Raw genomic sequence first — 23,815 nt, 5'->3', positions numbered from 1 at the left:
TACGGGAGTTAACTTCGCATCAAAACGTGAGTTTAAATTTTTCAACTGTGTGCCACTTTTGCATTCAGCTGAGTGGGAAACTGTGAACTGTTGTTTTGCATCACGGGCATTATAGCCGCCATGACAAAAGCATTCCAGCACTGGCTGTCGACAGTGGCTTGTTGTTTCTGTTGCTTAGTTGGTGGCAGCAGTCGTGACGAAAGTGTCGTCGTTGCCGGCAATTGCGATGCCAGCATCTGTGTTAGCGTCTCCGGCGGTGGCGGCGGCGGCGGTGACAGCTGTGGCGGCGGCTACAGCGGAGTTGTCGGCACTGTCGGCGGTAGCATGGGTGACTCACTCTGCAGTCGCAGCGATCGGCCCCGTCGTCGAGCGGGCTCTATATTGGTGGGCTGCGGTCCCAGTAGCAAGGAGCCATTCGGCTGCAACGCCCTGGGGCATACACCTGGAGGACTCGATCGAGGACATTGACCTGGAGGTCAAGGACGTGTGTCTTCTGGTCACTGTTCGTGCCCTACATCTAAACTTTCCATTACGCCGAGATTATCAACCGACCTCGTCGGTACTCCTTTAGTTCTGTCAAAAATATCCCTAAGTAAGAGTGTGTGCCTGTGCGAAACCCTCTCTACAATAGTCGCCACCTACAGCTCTCTTCGAATATGGTGTTTCCGGGATTCAATCGGTCCGTTTCAGCCGAAAAAAAGACAAAGAGTTGTTCTTGCTCAATGGAAGGAAAAACAGTCTTCTTCGAATTAGACAGACATCTTGTTGCACGGGTCAATCCTGAGCTACCGTTCCTGCAGCGGAATTTATGGAGAGGGCGGGGTGTAACCCATGCCCTCCCTAATTAAACTGGTGCTACTGAACCCCGTAACATGGCAAATATTTACACGAAGTCCTGTCACCAACTGCCAAGGTTGTGAAAGGGAGCGGTGAGAGATTTATTGGGTGGTGGTGGCGTGGCGACAGTCTTTCGAGGGTATATTGTCGCGTGTGCGAAATTAATTCGTATGCAGTGAGGATGTTTCAATAATTTACCCCCCGCACAAGCAACGCAGACTTCAATTTTTAGAGAACATAGTTGTGTGGAGGTAACAGCGATTGGTTTATTTTTATAATCAATTATTCAAAATGACAGTGACAATCGCATTATTTATTTTGCCGCCAACCGTGCACAGGCAGGGTGACGACTCCAGCGAGCGACCAAATGGTGTAAATTGCCCTGAAGATTACCCCATCGCGGGTTGAAACCGGTTGGCGGCAAAATAAATAATGCGATTGTGACTGTCATTTTGAATAATTGATTAACGCAGACTTGATTGGCTACTTGGTAGAGACTTCGTATCCTGTAACTTTCCTGATAGAAGATTTCCTAATTACTTTGTCTTGCAATTAATAAAATATCTAAATTTTCTCATTTGGAGAGTACTGAAGGGCTATGTATTTTAATTGCAAAAAACAATTCAACAGACAATATCTCATAAAATATTTCTTTATTTGAGACAACCGGTTTCAACAGACATTTGTTGTCATGTTCAAGTCTTAAAACTCTTTTTGATGTAAAACATGTTCGTCTTATTCTTAACCTCACGCAAAAGTTTCAACTACTTGACATCTTCTGCGTGAGGTTAAGAGTAAAATGAAAAATGTTTTATAACAAAAAGAGTTTTGAGACCTGAACATGACAGCAAGTGTCTGCTGGATACTGTTATCTTAAATAAATAAATATTTTATGCGATCGTGGTTGTTGAATGGTTGATTACAATAAAATATCTGCTTCCTGCCGCCATTAGACAGCACAATAAAAATATGTCTTCATTTCTGGAAAACAGCCACCTGGAGATCATTTTGGACGTTTGCAATGAACACATCGTTGGCCTACCAGAACTGTGTTCATTACATTGAGGTTAGCACCTTGCTGTGGTCAAATAGTACATTGAAACCAAATGAAATTTTACTGAATAGTGCCCACAATCACATACACAGTGTACAGGGTGGTCAGAAAAGGCCTGAAGTAAGCTGCGCCATTTCCGAATTAATTAGCACTGAAGTTAGCAAGTCAGGCCGCTGGACGCGCAAATTCAAGCGGCTGGTCAGATGCAATAACATCAGCTGTTCTCGCCGCCGAGGTGATAGCGAGGCTCAGGTTCAGTCCTTACTGCAGTTCCATGTCCAACATTTGCATCACTCTCTTGTTCGGTTCTAGGAAGCCAAACGAAAAATACGTTTGAATTCACTGTGTTTGACGGACTGCTTGAATTTGACCACGCAATGGCCTGATTGGTTGTCTTCGGTACTTATTAACTCGTAAATTAACTCTTAACTATTATTTCTGAGTACAACCACCCTGTAATACCCGAAAACCTTTACGAGCTTTTCAGACTGTTTATGACCACCCTGTACAGAAAGCCAGTTACTTAACTTTGCTCCATTGCCATTGCACCTAAATACCCCACACAGGTTTTTTTTTTTTTTTTTTTTTTTTTTTTTTTTTTTTTTTTTTTTAGTCGTCTGATTGATATGTTGCGGCCCGCTACGATTTCCTCTCCAGTGCGAATCTTTTCATTTCAGAGTAGAACTTGCAACGCGTGTTCTTAATTATTTGCCGGATTTATTCCAATCTCTGTCTTCCTCTACAGTTTTCACCCTCTACAGCCCCCTCTAGTACCATGGAAGTTATTTCCTTATGTCTTAACAGATGTCCTAAAATGCTGTATCTTCTTCTTGTCAGTGTTTTCCGCAAAATCCCTGCCTCAGCCTACCTAATTTTTGACATTCTTCTGTAGTATCATATCTCAAGTACTTCGATACTCTTTCGCCTCGGCATCCCGCAGTCCATTTTTCACTGCCATACAATGCAGTGCTCCAAACGTATATTCTCAAAAATTTGTTCTTAAAATCAAACCCTACGTTTGAAACCAGTAAACGTCTGTTGGCCAGGAACGGCAGAGATCTATCAAGCGCCTAACCAGTGTATAAACAATGGAGTATGTCGCAACGGTAAGTGATGACCAGACGGGCTGCTGACGACTTCATAGCCCCGACATTTGAAACTTCTTTATTAAATATTTTACTTAAACTTCTGAGTAAAATGGAATGCAATTGACCCTACTTTCTCGTTACTTATTCTTTTCATGTCAACACTGACCCACAATATTCTAGCGCAACGCAATCTGACTGCTCAAAAAAAGGATAACCTGACTTCAAATAATTAATTCAAAAGAATAGCCCTGACTAAAAAGAAATCTTAACAATGACCTATACATTTCATTAAGCACTTACCTCCCAAAATTCTTTATTGCGTGAATTACTGCAATTCAGCGAGCGTCAATACGGCCAACTAAATAAAATATTCTAACTACTAAAGCCACTAACTGCTAATAGGCATGTGGTTCGCAAAGGAAAGATTTAGTTTCAAACCAAATAATGTAGTTTTTTACCTTAATAATGTGACATCCAGTTCAGACACGAATATAAATCGTCATTGATATCTAGTACAAATAATATTCAATCTCCAAGTAGGACATGTACAGGTCCTTAGCCTACGCTAACACTTCAGACCTCTACCCATCATCAATGCTAACTTCTCACATCTAACATCCATCACTGCTGACCGTTCACCTCCAACTGCCCAACAGTACAGCCATCCCTGCTGGGGACTAACTTCCAACTGCGCAACACTACTGGCGATTAACTTCCAACGAGTCCAACCAGCCACAGAGTCTCTTACAAAGAAAGCGCAGTCAGAGATCCAATGCAAAGCGCTACACAGCGCTGCCAACACAGATGCAGCTCACTGACACATTCAAATTTTCTGATGAGCAGGTCCCCCACCATTTGTCGCCGGATGCCAACTCGCGTGAGGGTTCTGAATTCAAGAGAAAGCATATTCCACAGTTGGCAAGATGTGGCCATGTTGTACCGAAGGCAGCGGAGATGCACTGTGTTCAGTATCGCTTGCGCCAGGCTGTCTGGACTCCACAGTTGGCGCCAATTTTCCTGCCATAACGCTGTCAAAGCAACCTCCCTACTCTAATTTGCGACATTACAGTTTACTGAATTTAATGGGCTATCGATGTCAAACATCGTGTGACGAAAGTAGAAGTGGGGGTATGCATTAGTGAAGTGACTTATGTTCTGATAATTTACATTACTGTTTAATTGACCGATTAGAGATGGTATTACTATCATATACCATTTTTAAATAATTTTCCCCATGAATGTTTTTGCTTTATACCGTCGAGTAACTTCTCAAGCTGGCAATAACCTTTAAATTTCTGTATTTAAGCAACGGGTTTTTGAAGGCAGGACGGCGGTTACAGTTTCTCGCAATGCTACACAGCTAACAAAATGCTCAGGTAATATTAGGGGCCAAATTCCGTCCCTGCTCCTTCCTTTATCTCCCTTGGAATCTCCAGTTTCCACAGATGATAACGTATGTTCTACTTCTTGCCAATGCCCGATCTCAGTCTATAGTTTTGTTGAGCGAGTCTGTTGTGTGAAGCAGCTTTAGCTTTCGTTTATCAATGAATTCACCTTTTTAGTGCATCCTCCTATTTCTATCGTGAGCACGGATTTGTGTTCAAATATTGGGCTGTATTTCAGTCACGTGTTGTAGTTTAAGGAGTGTAATCGCTATTGTTAAGGGTCTGGGTTATGCTGCTATGGCGGCCACTAATACAAATCTAGGGATGTTCGTAAATTCCTCACATTTATTTTGTTTCCAATTTATAAACATTACTTTACTTGTTTGGAATGGGTAAACGCAAGCGGAGAGAAGCGGATTTGTTTCTTGAAATGCTTGGTTTGATATCACTAAACATGATTTTCATCTTTTAGACTTTCAAATTGTTCTATGCACTTCAGTCCGGAACCGCGCAACTGCTACGGTCGCAGGTTCGAATCCTGCCTCGGGCATGGATGTGTGTGATGTCTTTAGGTTGGTTAGGTTTTAGTAGTTCTAAGTTCTAGGGGACTGATGACCTCCGATGTTAGGTCCCATAGTGCTCAGAGCCATTTTTGAACTTGCAAATTCGTACGTGACACTGTTTAGAAATCTGAAAATAACTTGAAAACGTTATCGATTCATGGACTTAAAATGATATATAATACTGAAATGGTTTGGCAATGTTAGAATGAAAAGATACACCAAAATAGTTGTAATTTTGGGATATTTTAAGGGGGACAAAATTACAAACATTTCTTTTTGTGTCTCTGTTCACGCGGTGTTAACGTTGATGTCAAATATGGTGTTATAACAATGTACCATAACTTGCCTACAAAATGCCTTACGATTACATGCAACGATTTCAACCTTTTCGATATACTTTGATAGGCTATGCAGGTAATATTGTATAAAGGTGATGAAATTTGGGTCTCTTAACTTACCCGTATTTCCACTGTCATTTTTATGAGTGAATCTCAGAAGCCGTTGGCGCGGCGAAGACTCTTTCTTTGTTCTAACCGCATGTCCTTATTTGATGCTGTGATGAGCCACTGCAAGCTTAACGGTTTCGCTTAAGCAACGCTCCTCACACGCTCCAAACTGTCTGGCAGAAGTACCGTACGCCACACTCGCAGCTGTTGCTGAAGGCGCAGAGTGCTCGCAGTCCTAGTTGGTTTTTAACTGACCTAAACATATTCTTGTTGTTAACTACCGAGCAGACAAAAGTTTCTATGTTTATTTTTCTTCCTTATTCTGACGATCTTAGCTGCGAGCCGCCCTGCGTGTGGAAGGAACACCAGACTCCTACGTCTTTTATTCTGGATTACTGTCTATAATCTTGTTGCTCAGTTGTAGAGGATACAATATTTGTGTCTCCGAGTAGCAATAGCGAGCTCAGAGATGTAGGATGTTCTCTAAAGAAGAGTTCCATATCTCCAGCCGTCTGTGATAGCTGTGGAATGAGAATCAACAAGGATACTAAAGAAAGGAATGGATTATCCATATTCCACTATGTGCCCAAGTGCAACAGGAAGCTGACTCAAAACTGTGGAGGAAACGCTCCAATTTGCGACTACCTACTGTTTTTGTTACGGATTTGTTGTATGCTTGTAATACGAGGAGATATACTAAGAGTTAAAGGTTAGGAACAGCAGTATATGAACATGAACAGGAAACATAACAACTCATCCGACAGAGATTAGAATCATCAAATTTACTACGCTCCCTGGGGAAAGGTCTATGACTGGCGTACATTTTCGTTAAACAGAGGTACACAAGCAAATTAAAATAACAAAACAATTCATACGCACATAAAATACGTCTCTTGTCTTCGTTTGTACTTGGATCACCAACATGCTTTTTATACATTCAGGCCTTAGGGAGGTCTCCCTTATTTACATTAGTTCCATATTGATTCTTGTTCATAGATACGTGCGTCGGTAACACTTCGTTTTCATCTGCGATGCGCCGGTACACGACGTCAGTGGTTCTCGATGGCCAGCCGGCGTAGTTCACAAACCGAGCGCTCGACAACGCAGCGCGGCGTCGCAGGGTTTCGGCAGTTACTAGTCTGTCTGTTAATCGCATACACCGCGTGCCATGTTTATTCGAGTGATGGTGTGGAGCTTCCAGCCATAAACCGTTCACTGCACCCACCCCGACCAGGAGAGCACCTGGCACAGTTTTCATCAGAGGACGCAATATTCAACTTGGTGAGTACGGTCAATTGCTATTTTCTACCTTAAAGTGTAGGGCATGCCCATGCTGCATTGTCACAGCACTATAGGCAGTCTCAAGCGTGTATCAGGAAGCAATGAATAAAGTTAAAATGCATTTATGCTCGCTTATTGTAACGTCTGTCCACAAATTTTTAATCATTATCTGTTTATGGACAAGTGATTTATCCAGCTGATATGCACTAACGTCTCTACACCATTAGATTACTACATAGGGATGATTTATAAACTCAGTTAATTTATTTGCTGTAAGTATGTACCACTGAATATGCAGGGTGAAGAAAAATGCCGCACATAGAGGTGGGCGTGCGATTCCTCATCCAGATTCAAGACAAAAGTTTTTCTAGCAAAATCAGATCGGGTGCATTTATATATGAAAACGAGAAGCTGGCAACACTGTTATACCGTTTCGCGCATCGGAATGTACAGAGGAGAGATATAATTAGCAAACACCGCTGTGTTTAACAATTATTATCAAGGAATTAACACACGATGCTAGCGACCGTTTAAATGTCTTAATGCACTTGTGCTTAGAGCCCTGTGGAACAACTTTTGCAGCCATTACGTGACTCATAGTGGACGGCTGATTTTAGGCTCGGCAACCTACTGCCTGTCTGGAAAGTACCGGGAAACTAGCACATTACATTCTCAAGCAGTACATGGTGTATCTCTCCGTGTGAAGGATTCTGGAGTTAAAACTTCCCCTCATTCGTATCTCCGGGAGGGTAACACATTGAGAGTAGATATATTTGAAAGGAGGAATGTTGAAGGATTGCAACATGGAATGTGAGGACACTATCGCAAGCAGGAAGCCTAAAGAATGCAAAACAGGAGATGAAATGGAGCAGATTAGTGTGAAATGTGTGAAATGAGATGGAGAGAGAATGGGGAAATAGAAAGTGGAGATTATAAGCTTTGTTACTCAGGGTAAATCAAGAGTGGTGAAAAAGGATAAGGAATATTGATAGGGCAAAAGCTAAAAAAAAAGGCAATGGTGGTACAATATATTGATGGAAGACTGGTGATGATAAAACTGAAGGGTAGTTCAAAAGATTTGGTGTTAATATAGGTATGTATGCCGACAAGCCAGCACAGAGATGAGGAAATGGAAGAATATAATCAGAAAATACAAGAGCTCATAGAGAAAGAAAATAGAAATGATTGCATTATCGTCATTATGAGGGACTGGAATGGAGTGGTGGGTGAAGGAAGAGATGAAGATACAGTAGGAAAATTTGGACTAGCAATAAGAAATGAGAGAGGTGAACGACTAATTGCTTTCAGTAAAGAAAATTCATTAGCAATGGGTTACACATTGTTTGAACACCACCAAAAGAGACGTGAGACATTGATATCAAATTTCAATAGGAAAGACATCAGTTGGACTATATCCTGATGCAAATAAGGCTTAGGAACTGTTTGAAGAATGCCAAAGCGTATCCAGGACCACAACGCAGTAGTAGGAGAAACACAAGTGAAGTAGAAAAAGTCTCGAGAGGTAAAACAAAAGAAAGACTAAACATAGAAAGACTCAAAGAGGTAGGAAAGGCATCAGATTTGGAAAACAGATTTATGGAAAAATGGGAAAGAGGTAGTGTTGAACAAAGTGTTAATGACAATGGATAAAAATGAGGGAAGGACTCATGGACTCTACCAAAGAAGTACTAGGAATTAGAGCTTCCTAAAGTACCAGGAAAGAATGGATAACAGAAAACATGTTGAAAAAGATGGAAGAGCGGAGAAAGTGGGAAAATGTAGAAACTGAAGAAGGCAATAAGAGATACAGGAAACTGAATAATGAATGAAGAAGAGAAACTGAAGGAGCAAGGGAAAAATTTATGAAACAGAAATGCATCGAAATAGAGATAACGGAGAAAGAGGGAAAGTATGAAATGATGTATAGACTCGCTAGTGAGATAGTTTTTACCATAAAAGAAAGATGAATAATATGAAAATAGAAAGAGCAGATGGTACTCTAGCAGAAGAACCATAGGAGGTTTTGAAGAGATGACAAGAATATATTAAATGTCTGTATAAGGGGGATGAAAAAAAAAAAAAAACAAAATTAAGTTTGAAGTGGAGCAATATGTGCCGGAAGATGGAAAGGCATGTACCATCTTGGAAGCAGAAGCAGAGAAGGAGCTGAAGGAGATGAAGAATAGGAAGGCATGTGGAATTGATGATTTGCCAGCAGAACTTTGAAGAGTTTGGGAAACAAGGCAAGAAAAGAAATGGTCTATCTCTGTAACGAGATATATGACAAAGGGGAATGGCCTGAGGACTTGCATGCAACAGTTATGATACCAACAGAGAAAAAGAGAAACACTACGAAATGTGAAGAGCGTAGGACCGTCAGCCTAATTTCTCATGCAGCTAAAGTGCTGCTGAGAGTGTTGAATTGAAGGCTACATGGCAAGCTGGATAGAGAGATTGCAGAGGAGCAGTTCGGGTTTAGAAGAGGAAAAGGAATAAAAGATGGTATTGGCCTGTTAAGAACTATAGGGGAAAGATATATGGAAAAAGGTAGAGAAATCTTTGCTGTTTTTATTGATTTAAAAAAGGCTTTTGACAGAGTTCAGTGGAAAAAGCTGATGGATATTTTGAAAAGGAAAGGAATAGATTGGAAAGAGAGATGACTGATACAGAATCTATATTTGCACCAGAAAGTAAGGATAAGGACTGGAAAAGAAATGTCAGAAGGAAGCAGCATTGGACGAGATGTTAGAAAAGGTTGTTGCCTTTCCCCATTGTTGTTTAACGCGTACCTTGAAGAGATTATTGCAAAAGACTTAGATGGGAAAAGAGTAATATGTATTGGTGGAAAGAGAATAGAATGTATAAGATTTGCTGATGACATGGTATTAGTGGTAGAGAGTGAGCGTACAGTGAATAACATGCTGAAAGATATGAATGAAGCTTGTGTAGAATATGGGATGCAAATAAACACAGCAAAGACAAAGAGTATGGTCATCAGTACAAGACGCAGACTGTCCAATATTAAACCGGGACAAGCAACCTTTCGCGAAGTATGTGCATTTAAATATCTTGGAAGCACAATAACTGAAGGCTTGAGATTCGAATTGCCATAGCGAGATTCGAATTGCCATAGCGAAGGAGGCATTCAGCAGAAAGAGGAGACCGTTACGTGGCAAATTAGATAAAGGTCTAAGAAAAAGTCTTGCAAAATGTTTTGTCTTGAGTGTGGCACTATATGGGGTAGAAACATGGACGCTGAGACGAGAGGATGAAAAAAGGTTGGAAGCATTTTAGATGTAGATGTGGAGGAGAATGGAGAGGCTAAGCTGGATGGAATGAGTGAGTAATGAAACAGTATCGGAAAGGGTTGGTGAGAGAAGATCTCTTCTGGAGATTATAAGAGAAAGGAAAAAGAACTGGTTGCGATATTCATTGAGAAGGGAGTGTTTGCTAGCAGATGCTTTGGAAGGATTGGTTTGTGGGAGAAGACTGATAGGAAGAAGGAGATACAAGATGACAGACGACATGAAGGGAAGAGGAAATCATGTGGACCAGAAGAGGATGGCAGAAGACCAGACGGCCTGGAGAACTACCATGTGAGAACCCGCCTTTTGGCAGAACACTGATGATGATGATGCCGTTGCATTAGGTAATACCAACATCCCTTTTATATTAAGACTGCTTTCTTGTAACCCTAGCATAGTATTTTGCATCTTTATTAGTGTGTGTGTGTGTGGGGGGGGAGGGTGTAATTCACTTATAAAAATTAAATAAAATTGGAATCAGATCATAAAGTAATCCCACCAGTAAATCCTGTTTGTGAGGTATACGAGATCTTTCAACATTCGAACGTCTTACTGTAGTAACACGGGATGAGACAAAGACAGAATTAATGTCGGCGCAGGCACAATTAAACCCGAACTATTGACCAAACAAGAAAAAGATATGCAGTCCATCTCGAGTGCAAGAGCTCAGTCAGACTGCGTGACTGAAATAGAAAATAGACTTGGCCACTCTTTCTATGTTTCGATACAGTGTATCGATATGTGGAACTGTTTCAGTGTTTCGAAACGGCTGTGGTTCACTGTTTCGAAACAGTGGTGTTTAATTCCGCCCCTGTCTCGGATAACCAGATAACCGGACCAGATTCGATCTCGAGCCAGACACAGAAACTGTATCGTTGTTTCAAAATAAGGCTGTTTCAGTCCACCTCTCCTTCGAATGGACTAATTGTATCGAAACAGGGATTTTTCATTCCGCTCTGTGTCGGACGAGATTCGTGCTCGTCACAGGTACTGAAACACAACATACCACTTCATGAAACACTTTCAAGAGTGTCGAAATCTTTATGACAAGAAACAGCATGAAGCTTAAGATATCCGAAAATAAAGATTCGTTTCTAGCTTACTGTCCTATTCCGAAATGGCGAAACATCTGCTATATAAACACTAACAAAACAATAAAACAACGCATACTATTCACATTCAAAATAATAAATATGTGAAAATCATTTAGTTAAATTACACTTTTTTTATAACATACGCTTCTCTGTTCATGTGCAATAATCATATTAATAAACGCAAGTATTAATAAAAAAAAATGCATAGAGTGAGAGTTATTAGATATATAAATAAATTTGGTGTAGGTATAATTGCAAGCAATTTGTTTGACATATCACTGATAGTGTAATGGTGAACGGGAAGGGCTGGGAAGCATGGTGAATTTATAGTAACGGTTCGAAACACCTTGAAAGACAAAATATTTTTCTGTTATATTCTGTTATTTATTCGAATTATTTGGCGTTATTTGTGAGTCTATAGTCACTGTGCCTATTATCCACAATGATTCCCTTTGTGTTCATACTAACGGAATCTGGGAATCCCAGTAGTATATCCGTTGTTTCTGCAGTTTGTTCCCACCTCCAGTTCCGTTCGTGGTGGTTCTTCTATCTTCAGCTACGGCTGTCCTCAGCCAATTGAAAAGTATGAAAGTCACATGACACGAAAGCAGCGCATTTGCTGCAGGAAATACGAAACTGCCAAGACAGCTAAGTGATAGTTTCATACTTTCTGCGATATGATTAGCGCTCTCGCACCTCATTTGGTTTATATGGACATACTTATACAGTAGACATTCAAGATGATAAAATGTGTAGGGATATTAGATTACAAAACACAAACTGTTTCATTTTTTTCAGAACAGTTACGTGTTTCAGTTTGCCCATCTCTATTGGAAAATATTTCTAACGAGCAAGAGCGTATGACAGGCCCAGTGATTAGCCGACAAAGATAAACATTTAAATGAATAGGGTTGTCACTGATGAAAAAGAATATCGAAAATGGATGACGTTACATTCCAGACTAATAAAGAGGATACAGATAAATGCAAATGCGAGATATTCACCGGTCAGTTTATGAAAGATGTTCACGTGAAAATTGTCAATATGCAGTTCGTAGTAATGGAGGATTCCATGACATCTGAGTTCGAAGAGTGCCATGAAACAGTTGTTAGGTAAATAAACCCAGTGAAACAGGACCTAAGCAGCTTAAATCAAGTCACTGAAGCCGATAGCTTATCCAACAACACATCTGACAAAACTGTTTCAGGCACGAACGGTGTTGCTGCCTTGGGAGCAAGACTGACGTCCCATCAATAAGCAGCTTCTGTTGTCACTAAGACAATACATGGTTTGAGCTGTACTCTGCTAGTGGAATTTTGCCTTGTTCTGGAATGATGTACAAAAGATTAAATCTGAAAGTGGATTTATCCAACGTGAAGGACCTCTATATGAAACGGAGGTTGTAGACACGTGTTCCACCCACGAGAGATTCGAGCGAGCACTTTTAGCAAAATATTGATCATGAGGAATTCAAGAGTGGCTCCAAAAGAAAAGTTCTGTCTGGAGACATTTAAGGAGCACCAAGGCAGCCGATGGAGCTGCTTTCAAAAACAGATAAATGAGGCGGAGTATTGGGATGAGGCCATCACGAAGGCTATGTTGCTGGTCCCAATTTATGACAAGCCAATGAATGCGCCAGACGAGAATGTAGCAACACTTTTGTTAGTTGTTGACAACAAAGACTTAATTCACAAAGATGCACAGGCTGCACAAACCACGCAACCACATAACCATAAAAATCGGCATTCCGACCAATCACGGAACAGATACTGCCACTGCGAACAAAGAGAGTTAAACGACCACTCGCGCTCACACAGTTACAGTTCTCGTCGTGAGGGGTAAGACAGGCCAGATCGCATTTTAGATAACTGTCGTTCCAACCGAAGGGGACACGTTCACTGTCATGATTGGCATGGTCGTCGGTTTGGAAGCTATGTTCATGTAGCAGAGGTCACTTGCGGCAGACAAGCTAATTGAGACTGGAAGGTGCCCCACTGAGCTACGGTGATAGGATGGCGTGGCTATGATAGAGGGATTATGTCAGGAACTTAACAGAAGAGATGAGCACGCAGAACACAATGAGCAGTCCGCAGTTAAGGCTGGCATTAGTCGATGACTTGTCACGGTAATTATAGAAACAGGCGCACACCTCGTTGCGGTATCGGCAGGGTTGTTCCAACGTCTCTGTGAGCCAAAGAATGTACCCACCTTCTCCATCACTGGTTGTATGATCGTGGGAGCAAAAAGCCGCAAGTCCGAAAAAGCTAAGAATCGAACCCTGATGGATCTCAAAGTAGGGGAATGAGCGTGTCATACCCGTTTCTCATGGTAGATGACCTCACCAGTAAATACATTGTCGATATTGATGTGGTGGCCGAGCGGTTCTAGGCGCAATAGTCTGGAACCGCGCGACCGCTACGGTGGCAGGTTCGAATCCTGCCGCGGGCATGGATGTGTGTGATGTCTTTAGGTTAGTTAGGTTTAAGTAGTTCTAAGTTCTAGGGGACTGATGAACACAGAAGTTAAGTCCCATAGTGCTCAGAGCCATTTGGACAGTTTTTTGATATTGATCTTTTGGACGAGTAGGACGCAGAGCCCGACCTCTCTGCCGGTAAGCTGGTTCTGACGTCGGACAGATTTCATCATTGCACAGCACGCCATGGCAAGTTTTTTCAGAGTGTACAAATACGGTAAGTGGCTGAGCTCAGCGGCCAAAAGCCGCAATGTGAACATAATCTGAGTGCAAACCAGCCCTATGTCGTGAAAGATAAATACAGAACTCTTAGTGTCTCCGTGCTTCGCTGGCAGTTGAGTTGGGACAGATATTAGAAGTCTTCTCTGCAGTCTTTAATGAACGTCCAGGAATCACATGAGGATACGTATACAAAGTCGATTTGCACCAGCACGGAACATTTTGTGACGGTTTTATCGTTTCACCTTGGTCAAAGCGCACAGCAGTTATTTAAGGAATCCATGCGAATTACAGGTCTATGTTCGTATCAAGACTTCAAGCGAGGTGAAATATAGTAGGGGCTGCATATATAGATAAGTTATTAAGTTTTGGTCATTCCCAGGGTTCACACATCAGTTGTGTGAGTCTGATATTTGTATGTGGTGTACTTGTCTTATTTTGGTAAATATAAAATGTAAGACTCTACAAGTAATGTAAATACTAAGTATTCTATGGAAACTCTGCAGTACAGTTATTGTGTACTCATTTTAGTGAAATTCTGTTCAGTACAGTTTAGGGCAGGATAGTTGATCCGATGACGTATGCATATATTAACACTCTGTCCTAACGCCACAAAGTCTTTGCACCATGATTCGTTAGTGCTCTGTTTGTTGATATTTCCTACATGCAGGGATCACAGCGTGTTGATGGAGAGAAAATTGTGAATTTGGCACTGTCGCAGATTCGGTGTGAATTGTGAGCATGAATCAGTCAGCTATGAGGGAACATGCATAATGCTTTTACGTAATTAATTATAAATACAGGTTGAAGAAAAAATGCCGCCCTTGGCTGTCAGAATGCAATTCCTCATCTTGATTCAAGACATAAATGTATGTAGCAAAACTTGGTCACGCCAACAGGTTTAATAGATAAGCGATTTAAAAAAAATAATTAAAAAAAGAACGAGGCTTTGGCAATGCTGTAACTGCGTTCAACGTTACTAAGAACAGAGAACGGGCAGAATGCATTCGTTCACCACTCAATAACGTATTAATTTCAGTTCGTGCCTGCTGTGAAAGTGCCACTGTGGATCACCTGCAATAATAAACAGAATAGATCACCTCGTTGCAATTTCAAAATTTAACAGGTCATAACTCCTACATAAATAAAGAAGTCTTCACATTTTTTATTCCTGAGAAGGAGGCAGGTCGAAATGATGTGTTACATGGCCCCCTTCCCATTTGAAACACGTAACCAAATCCAATACGGCAGGTTTCAAGATGGCCGCCGCCGTCGACATGGTTACTGTAAGTTGCGCCTCCACCTACAGACACCCCGTACGAGACACCATTATGATTCCTCACAACGTTCGGCTTTTTCCTCACCCTGTATATTAACAATGACAGAGATTAGTGTGAACTATCAATGGTGAATGCACATAAGCAAAGTACATGACATATTTTACAATAGACATTACGCCTACTGAGTGTATATAATTTACTGTTATCGTGATATTTAGTTTCAATTCAAATACACAGCAAAAACGATCAGAGGCAAAAGTTCGAAGCTGTGGAAAACTTAAGAGACTCATGAAACTGCGTCAACGACCCTATGCTATTAAGCTATTTTCCAGTTTTTTTTCCAGATTACGTGAAATTGATATTAAAACCAATCCGAGTTTTGGGACGGAATTAAGTTACTGTACTAAGCAAAAATGTTACTGTACATTAAAAATAAGAGAATTTGCCGCTTTTTTCAGATATTAATGATTCGTCCTGGAAAACGAAGCTACATCCGAGCAGCTGAAGAGGTAATTGCGGTCGTAACCAATCAAAAATCAAATTATCCATAGTTAATGGGGCATATTGCCAATTTCCCACTCATATTGTCTCATTTCTGGGGCAAAATATAGGACACTGAAAGCCGAACTGAGATATCGGTTGGAAACGAGTAATATAATTGCGCAAAATGTAGAGTGCCTTTCAGCTAATATCATGCTGGTAACGTTTTAAACTATTGCGGCCTTTCTTGTTAGCTAGTATTGTGTACTGTGCAGTTCGTACCGGTTTGAAGAATAAAAAACTTGGAGGTGTAAAGGACATTCATTAGTGGTACATACGACAATATCAATGTTTTCTCGGAGACTTTCGAGATGGAATGCTTCAATATAACCTTCTCCATTTACCAGCAGCGACGTTTAGAATAAAACACTCCATCTTTCGGTAGCTGTCTCCGCCTTTGCAATCAGGTCTTAAAATGACAGTCAGTGATGTGGCTTGTAAATCGAGAAGATTTTTTCATTTTATTGTTTATTTTCAACCGAAAATGGTTTGTTTTCTTCCTACACTCATAAGTCGTCTCAGTAGCTACACTTACACCTACACGTACACTTACAAATGGCTCTGAGCACTATGTACACGTACACTTACACTTTGTCCATTCTCAACTATATGTTTGAATGACCTCAATGTAAGGACACTATTACGCTGGTACCTTTAAACGAACAGCTTTTGACTACTACCTCACCAGATATGGATCGTTTACAAGTTGCTACGAAAAGGTTGTTATTATTATTATTTGTAGTACGCACTTGCTTTGTTAAGTTACCGCCATAAAACATGAAGCTCATCTCATTCTTAGGAATACTCAGCAATCTTTAAAGCAGAGAACAACTCTCAAGATTTCGAAACTTTTAACCACTGGAGATCTTTCCCACGGGACAATATGAATGACGAACTTGAAGCGGAACAATATCACCCATGCCACAGATTCAGTTAAATCACATAGAGCTTTCTCCCGTACCGAAGTAAACACTACTATTTTTGAGCATTCCCCCTCATAGCTGTTACTACTCTACGAGGCTGAAGAGAAAATTCTTCGGCTGACATCGTTACTCTTTAGTTCTCTGTTTATTGTCTAAAGTGCGGAGATCTGGACGTTTCGCAGTGTCACTTGCGTCAAAATATTTTCCAGGAATAAAATTTTAATATGTTCATTCGTAAGGATATTAGCTAAAAAATAGTGAAAATTAGGTTGACGCTCCAAAAATTTCCTTCTCAAAAAATCAGACTGGTAGTTGAAAAGGTTTTATTTATTTATTTTTTCACGATCTTGCTGTCACGTATCTTCTAATCCCTGCTAGGTCATAAAACTCACTTCGTCTTCGTCAGACGTTCCATTACTCTCTGCTGTGTAATCAGTAAGTAGGGGAACATTTACGTCCCAGAAAACATTGGATATTGCTCTTTCGGGAGGTGAAAGTAAACTGTTCCTATTTGATCAACTGCTGTAACTTGCCTTCCATTAGAAGATCCATGTCGCACCCACAGTAATAAATCTGTGCATACAATCAGATGTATTCTCTTTAAAACTGTCGAACGTTTCTAAGATGTTAGGTATGGTATCAACATACGCGGAATAAAAATTTCTCAGAGCTTTGTCATACCAGTTCTTCCTCACGAAATTTATCATGCTCCTTCTCCTGATGCTCATACTTACCCAGTTAAGTATGTAATAACCCTTTCTATTACAATCGTCGGTTGTTGACTATAACAGGGTACTGATGGGTACAAAATAACTCGACACAACACTGCTGAATGGCAACGCGTGGTGAGCAGCTACACTATCCAGAATTAGTCACCTACAATGAGATAAAGTTTTTAGAGTATGAAAAAATCTTTGATCACAATATTTTTTCCTTTACTTCATTACCATCTTCGATCTACACAGTCGTCATCAGATCTGTCTAAAGTTAAAAAAGAAGATTAAAACTTATCACAGTGACCCTTACAATTGTACAAAACAGTACAGGAATTAGCTTTTAATCTTTTTGTTTCTTGTTTTTGATGATGATTATATGGCTGAATAGACCATTCGTAGCAGATCAGTATGTTTTATCCCAATGCCAGGGACCATTCATAATAGCTCTTAGAGAATCATGTGCTTCACTGATCCGCTTTTCTCTCGCTTCTGCGTCCATATTACGTGACTAACATTTACAACAAATGTATGAAGTAAATATTGTTCACCTCGGTTGATCTATAAAATTTCAGTAAAAATCAATTGCCTTAATAGTAAAATTGGCAAGTGTTTTATTAGTTAGGCCGTCAGTTATATCTGATGCTGCAGTGTACCTTACCATGTTTACTTCTCAATACCACGGCAACGTTCGGTACAACTCTTATTGTGTTATAAAAGTGAGGTCTAGAAGCGAACACGTATCGAAATCATTTCACTCGCAGTCTCTTACCGCGCCGCCTCCACTAAAGTCAAAATGTTACCGTCGTATCTGCATATGTAAGGCTGGAATTTCGGTTCGTCAGTCCGACACATGCTGAATGGCGTTGTTTGTTAATTTCTTGAGAAACATATGAAGAAACATATGAATTGAAAACGGCGCGGTATTCATCTTGAGGTAAATCTTCAATGTGACATTGATGTTCATGCTGTTGGTGTGGTCGTTCGAGATAACATCAAGCGAATGAGAATCTCCACAGCGATTGAACACGATCACTTTTTTCTGAAAATTGCCACACGATCACAAGGCATAATTCACGACCGGGTACCTCAAGGTTTTCATTTCCTTTAACGCCAAATAAGGGCCACGTCAAGACAGATATTTAAATTTCATTTGCCTCAAACTTCTCCAACTAGTCTTTGATTTTCTCAGAAAGATCTCCTTTCATCAGACCATTTGACTGGTTGATTTCCTGTTTACCTTATCTTCCCCAAAAAACTTATAACTTCTTCAGTTGTAGACTCCTTTTGTCTCGGTAGCCTTAATTGCACATCTTTAGAGAAATATTTTCTCATTATTCGGATTTCTCACTTTATGTTTTTCAGTTTTTCAGTACTGATTTTTAATTGGTTCTTTTTTTATTTGTTGTATTTATTTATTTATTTCGGAGTGCCACTTCCCCCCTATGTCCTCAATAGTTTGCTTGGTGCATTCCAGTCTCTGTCACTATCTCCAGACATTTATAAGCGAATGGCATTCACAATCAATGAAGAGTTTAACATTGTAACAAATGGCTATGAAATTGTCATACCATTTTTTTAAAATCAATTATCATATGAGACGCAATACTACAAAAGGTTTCTAATTCACAGCAACTATTCCGTTGCACATGTGAAGATGAACTCTAGTTGGCGGCAAGACAGTGTCATAGAACACTTATTTAAGTACTGCAGTAGCGGAATAATTCGAAGAGTATCTATTATTTGCCACCGACGATGAAGAAGAAATGGCAAAGAGGACGTAACAGCTGCTGATACATTATCCCAAACACACCGTTCGTACAAAGACGTCCCAGTTTCTTACTGCATCGGCCCCGTCTATCGGATTACAAAACGTGACACCCGCAAAACTGAGATTCCTTTCGTATGCATCAGGTCTAGGGGCCGTGAGGCTTTTAGCATTCGTCGTGTTTCCACTAAAAGCGAAATACAGATTTCATTTAGTGTTTGTCAAAGAGACGGTGGGCTTCCTTCCCCCGTGTGCAATAAGAAGGGAGGGGCAGACAGGAGTTTCGCATTTTCGTCTTCTGCCACAGTAAGAGCTCCAGTTTCCTCCGGCGAACGAGCCTCAGGTGTGGTTGGGGAGAAGTGACATCCGCACCTGCCCCAGATTCCATTAGGCTCACCTCTTTCGCTTCTACACTCTTGGCTCCTTCTCTTTTCAGAGTATCACGATATGTCTTATACAGTTTCTATCAAGTCATGGAGTTGCATAAGTTCTGGCACTTACTGGTCCGTTCTGGAACAACAGTTGTTACATAACTATCCACTGTTATTTCTATACTGGCATTAATTTCCAACAAGTTCTCAAATGAAAGTAACAAACTTATGTCTTTCCTCTGATCGATTTTCCAGCACCCTGGACTCAAACGTGACGGCTGTGACTGAACCAGTTTTTACTTTGAAAATAATTTACGTATGCTCAGGAGACGTAGAGGAAAAATGTCTTGTACTCTGGTTATCTGCAGACTGAATAATTCAAAACGTGAAGAAAATGTAAAATCTAACAGTTTCGCCATACAATTTATTTTAACGGTTCATAGTTATAATTTAACGTAAAAAGGTAAGCTACTTCATTATATCTGTTTCCATTGTTTATTTATTTATGAAGCAAGAACAGCATATTTGCTGTAGATCTTATCTTACATAGCATCAGTGACTACATGCAGGCTAATGACGTTCCTGTCACAGTCATTTTTTGTACGTTATTTTACAACATGATTACCCACACACAGACACCGAAGACGAGAAAATACTTAAAGCGTTCCCTCCTCCAACCTTCAAGCACGGTTTTGTATACAGACGGTCGCTGTTTACAGACCGTCAATAATTATTTCTTTTGACATTGGTGGTTTTCAAGTAATTTACAAGTGGTAGTACTGCAACCTCCACTGGGTTCTGTGCGGGAAATCACGGATTCGTACCTCGCTTTTGAAGTTTTGCCATTTTTTATTATCAACAAAGTGGAACATACGAGTATATCAACTGCCATTCCTGATCGAGCGTGAGTCGACGAACAAAAATTTATATATTTCACTCTTTCCAAGCACAATAACCAACAGTTTCAAAGTCGATAATTTACAAATCTTCGCTCTTCCCCGTTGTTGGAATAGCGATTTCCCTGCACGATTTGTGACCAACAACGCTACTTTTTTTATTTTTGGATTGATAAGCAATAAATGCACATTCAGAAGTATCGGACATTGCAGTACTACTTTATTCGAAGTAAGTCCTTAGAGACGAGACTTATACTAATTACACAATCAACAAGTAGTACTGCACACGACCAAACTCAGGTAAATATCTCCGTCTCGTTCAAATGATTCAAATGGCTCTGAGGACTATGGGACTTAAGGGGCTCCGGAACGCCCTATACTTGCAATGTTAAAATAACGCTTATAAATTACATCTTTCCTCACAAAGTATTTTAGGTAGGAAGTTGTACTTTTTACAGATTATTTATTGGAATATGGGCTACAACTTAACTCAGGGATTTTACAAAATTTTAGTTCAGTTATTAAAGATGATTTTTTTTCAATTGTAATGAAAATTCACAACATTTTTTTGCAATTTTTTATTTATATATTCAAAAATATACAGTTTTTTGGAAAAAGGCTGTGTTAAATTATGCAGAAGGTACTGTGTAACATTTACTGAAAGTTTGAAACAAATATGTTTGGAAGATCCTTAGAAAACATGTAATTAGTATGAGAAAATAAAAGTTTTGGGAATCGAGCGACAATGATTGGATTAACTTTTTAGTGCATTCCTGGTCCATAGGATGGATTATCTTCATCCTCTGCAAACTCCTCCTCCAGCTTCCTCTTGTTCCTCCTCCTGTTTACTCTTGCTTGTATTTCTAGACTCTTTACAGCCCTGTCTGCAGCCCGAAGGCGTTTCTTGTCTAAAGCAAGCATCGCTCGTACCATGTTAGAACCTATCTTCATTCCCATATTTCTAAATACCTTTGGCTTTCCAACATTTCTCCTTTTCTTAAAAGCCTTCAGAGGATTTCTAATAACTTTACTTTTACTCATTATTATACTTCAACAAAACAGAGACTCAAGAAACAGAATTAATTACGAATATTTTCGAGATAACGACAGAGTAAATAAACATGAAACAATCGACAATCACACCAGCGATATATATTGAACCATCACAGGTTAGCCACAACACATACTTTATCTCACATCACTAAAATGTAGCCCGCATCTCGTGATCCTGCGGTAGCGTCCTCGCTTCCCACGCCCGGGTTCCCGGGTTCGATTCCCGGCGGGGTCAGGGATTTTCTCTGCCTCGTGATGGCTGGGTGTTGTGTGCTGTCCTTAGGTTAGTTAGGTTTAAGTAGTTTTAAGTTCTAGGGGACTTATGACCACAGCAGTTGAGTCCCATAGTGCTCAGAGCCATTTTTTGAACTAAAATGTACCTGATGAACACGGACGTTAATAATAACACCATTTGACAGCAGTTTAACAGCGCCACAGTGGGTCACGCCCATGTAGAACATATTTCAAAAAAAATTTAAAAATAGTTTTAGTCTTCGGAATTGAATAAATTATATATCTATTAAAAGGTAATAGTCTGCAGATTCAGAAAACGCAAAAAAGTAAAAATTGAACTTTTCATGATTTTGAGCCTTTCCGGAGCTCCTTAACATCTGAGGTCATCAGCCCCTAGAACTCAGAACTACTTAAACCTAACTAACCTAAGGACATCACACACATACATGCCCGAGGCAGGATTCGAACCTGCGACCGTAGCTGTTGCGCGGTTTCAAACTGAAGCGCCTAGCACCGCTCGGCCACACCGGCCGGCCCGTCTCTTTCAGATCGAATTTCCGTATACATGCGTTTCTCAGATAGTCAGTGCCAATATTCAGGAGTTGCGTTTCGTCTGTCCTAAATATCGCATTAACCATTGCTCGCGGTTTGGAATCATAGATGGTAGATAAAAATGGCAACGCAAGTCTACTGCTAGCTAGTGCGTTACCGTGAACTCAAATCCATTTTACGATAATTTCACCAAATGTCCTTTACTTCAATCCGCGTGACTAATCAAAGTGCATACAGCTCAGTCAATATAGAAAAAATATATGTGATGTTTATTTCTGAGTATACGTTGAATGGCAGTGACGATAAATGCATAGTGAGGGGTATATCCTCACAATGCCAGTTTACTGTAGTAAAGTTTCTCTAACATCTTCCACAGAACGGTAGTAAGTATCGACTGAAAAGACAGAATACGTGATCAATGAAAGCACCACACCAAAAATTTTAAGAACCAATTATGGTAGCACCAAGGAAAAAGACAACATTACATATTTTGCCGCAGGAGAGGAGTTCGTGGCACGGCTCATCAACAAGACGACTAACAAACCTCTTTGATAGTAACACAATTTTCTTTTCTCACAACTCACCAATGAACATAGTCAGTCCGCAGCTCGTGGTCGTGCGGTAGCGTTCTCGCTTCCCACGCCCGGGTTCCCGGGTTCGATTCCCGGCGGGGTCAGGGATTTTCTCTGCCTCGTGATGACTGGGTATTGTGTGATGTCCTTAGGTTAGTTAGGTTTAAGTAGTTCTACGTTCTAGGGGACTGATGACCTCAGATGTTAAGTCCCATAGTGCTCAGAGCCATTTGAACATAGTCAAATTTCATTAGGAGTCTTAAAAACATCCGATGACAGAAAGCAAAGAATTCCATCGTATAATGGGCAAGCATATTGTAGACATATGAAATAAATTATAACTATTAAATTAGAGTCAACAGTCCTATTCACATAATATATTGCGTTACATGCTGATGAACAAGAGTGTTACTTATGAACAACATACTTATAAACAGTAGATTGCATGTGTAAGGATATATTCTTCATAATCGATACTAACTTTGATCGGAAGATGACCTTCAGTTAAATTATACCTACAAATATTTGATCTGACATCATCTGAAAGGTTGTGCAAAGCTCTTCTCGAGGCCATCGGTAACTTATATTTACAACCTTTTTCATAATGAAGCAAGTGATCGATAGAGGCGCGTCTTACTCCATCATATACATTGAAGCGCCAACGAAACTGGCTGAGGCATGCGTATACAAATACAAAGACATATAAATAGTCTGAATACGGCGCTGTGGATGGCAACGCCAATATAACACAACAAGAGTCTGGCGCAGTTGTTAGATCGGTTACTGCAGCTACAATGGCAGGTTATCGAGATTTAAGTGAGTTTGAATGGCCGGCCGAAGTGGCCGTGCGGTTAAAGGCGCTGCAGTCTGGAACCGCAAGACCGCTACGGTCGCAGGTTCGAATCCTGCCTTGGGCATGGATGTTTGTGATGTCCTTAGGTTAGTTAGGTTTAACTAGTTCTAAGTTCTAGGGGACTAATAACCTCAGCAGTTGAGTCCCATAGTGCTCAGAGCCATTTTTTGAGTTTGAATGTGATGTTATAGTCAGCGTACGAGCAATAAGACACAGCATCTCCGAGGTAGCGATGGGGATTTTCCCGTACGACCATTTCACGAGTGTACCGTGAATATCAGGTGTCCGGTAAAACATCAATTCTCCGACATCGCT

The sequence above is a fragment of the Schistocerca nitens genome, chromosome 2 (assembly GCF_023898315.1).
Source record: "Schistocerca nitens isolate TAMUIC-IGC-003100 chromosome 2, iqSchNite1.1, whole genome shotgun sequence".
NCBI lineage: Eukaryota > Metazoa > Arthropoda > Insecta > Orthoptera > Acrididae > Schistocerca > Schistocerca nitens.
Note: the sequence above shows the minus strand (reverse complement) of the source record.